The 2,240-nt window shown below is 31.9% G+C and overlaps 1 long non-coding RNA gene across 1 annotated transcript in view; it reads left to right on the top strand.

Annotated features, from left to right (window-relative positions):
* The first annotated feature begins 1,080 nt into the window (after window positions 1-1,080).
* LOC128249527 (uncharacterized) overlaps window positions 1,081-2,240 on the top strand; it is an 81,183-nt gene continuing 80,023 nt past the window's right edge. The window contains exon 1 of the long non-coding RNA XR_008265661.1: window positions 1,081-1,358. This is a non-coding gene — a long non-coding RNA (uncharacterized LOC128249527). The remainder of the gene's footprint in view (window positions 1,359-2,240) is intronic.

Here is a 2,240-nt window from a genome sequence, read left to right as displayed (position 1 = left end):
ACACGCGCTCACCACACTGTGCTATATAATAACTTCTCTCAACACCACGACAGTCAGCTAGCAATATTTTGTCGGAATAAATTACATCGAAAGCAAATTTTCCTGTTAGCTGATTTTTCTGCCGTTCAAATGCATAAAGGGATGTTTTCTTTTTCTACACTGCATGTATGTGAAACATCTCTCTCTCTCTCTCTCTCTCTCTCTCTAACTCTCTCTCTCTCTCTCAATATATATATATATAGGATGCGATATGAGTGTTTGTTACTGCTTATGCATGCATATTATACATATGTATGAAATGTATTTATTTATGTGAGTTTGTTGGTGGGCGAGTGTATGTTAAATACATACAATTAAAGCGATCACATGTATATTAAAGCGCACACAATCGTAATCACATACATACATACACAATACATTTAGCGTACTCAAATAGGAAAATCATATATATATATGTATATATATATATATATATCTATATGTATATAGATATATATATATGTAAAACAAAAGCTCTCACAAAATTCCCGGAAGAAATAAACAAAGAAAGCCTCGTGTAAACGATTGAAAATAATAATAATATTAAACGAAGTGTGGCTGGAATGATTAATGACGTCTCATTATCAAGGGTGATATTTGTGTGCCTCTCCTGCACGTTATTACATAGACATGCCGTTGTTGGTCGTCATTGAAAGCAGCAGCAGCAACAACAACAATAACACCAACAACAACAATAGCTGTAATAACAGCAGCAGCAGCTGCTGCAGCAGTAGTAATAGTAGTAGCTGTAGTAGCAGAGATGTTGAGGAAATTCCCAGGAATGATTAGCAGACTGTTCTATCTATTGTTTAGTTTAGTCTGCTTTCCAAACGCTTCTAACCACAACACTGGTTTCGTTTAGGTTTTAACATTTTGGTTTTTACCGTTTATAATCTTTAAAATTAATTAAAAAATTAATTGTAAAATTACAATGATTATCTGGTTTTTAAAAATTCCTTCGTTTCTTTTTTCTTTCGTATTTTTCCTTGCTGCTTCTTTCTTTTTTTTTTTTTTTTCTACAAGTAGTGGTGGTTTGTTACCGGTAAGATAAAATGCTCTCCGAGGGTCAGTTAAAAAGTCTTGTTATCTATCACCTTGTTAGCATCTGTCAGAGAAGGAAAGAAAATAAGACCGAAAAAAAAAAGAAAAGAAAAAAGAAAGAGAAAGAAAAGGAAAGAAGATTCGATTTTTTTTTTTTTCTTGTTGGGCGATTTTCCTCTTCACATAAGCAGATATAAAGCAGTGCAGTGCACGGTTGAAGAACGCATTGGAGTGGAAGCTGCTATAGTCGCCAGAGATTGAACAAGTCGAAGCTATTGGTAAATGAAGTGTACTCTCTCTTTATCTATCCGTCCTTCTCTCTCTCTCTCTCTCTTTCGCTCTATCGCTCTCTCTCTCCCTCTTTCTCTGTCTTTCGTTCTCTTTTTTCGCAACGTTGTAACTGATTTGAATTTACAGCAAGCAAAAGTACACACATATTATGAAATAATTAAAGGATATTGTAGAAATATGCGACAATGCTCCTAACAAACTAGGCGCAATATCGAGACAGTTTAGTGACAAAATATGTCATCGTTGATGTTTAGAGGTGTCAATATGTTTTATTTTCCGAAGAAATCATTTGCGACCAAAATGCGCACGCGTCGGATGCAGAAATTTTTTTCGATCCAGTACTTTCAGAACTACTATAATTCAAAGGTTTTCTATAATTGTTTCTCTCGTTTATTCCTGGACTTCATACGATATTTCTTTTGCATATCCTATTCTAAGTTTAGGTGGAATACTCGATTTTAGGTTTGGGTGGGCAGTTTAGACATCATCATCATCATCATCATCATCATCATCATCATCATCATCATCGTCGTCGTCGTTGTTGTTATTGTTATTATCATTCTATCCTTTCCGAGTCGATAAAATAAGTACCAGCTGAGCACTGACGTCGATATAATCAGCTTCACCCTCCCCTCAAAATTGCTGGCTTTGTTTTGTTGTTGTTATTATTATTATTATTATTATTATTATTACAATTATTATTATTATAATTATTATTATTACTATTATTATTATTATTATTATTATTATTATTATTATTATTATTATTATTATTATTATTATTATTATTATTACAATTATTATCATTATTATTATTATTATTATTATTATTATTATTATTATTATTATTATTATTATTATTATTATTA

The sequence above is a fragment of the Octopus bimaculoides genome, chromosome 1, assembly GCF_001194135.2.
Source record: "Octopus bimaculoides isolate UCB-OBI-ISO-001 chromosome 1, ASM119413v2, whole genome shotgun sequence".
Classification (NCBI taxonomy): Eukaryota; Metazoa; Mollusca; class Cephalopoda; order Octopoda; family Octopodidae; genus Octopus; species Octopus bimaculoides.
The sequence above is the reverse complement of the archived record's forward strand: the minus strand, read 5'-3'. Positions and strand labels throughout refer to the sequence as shown.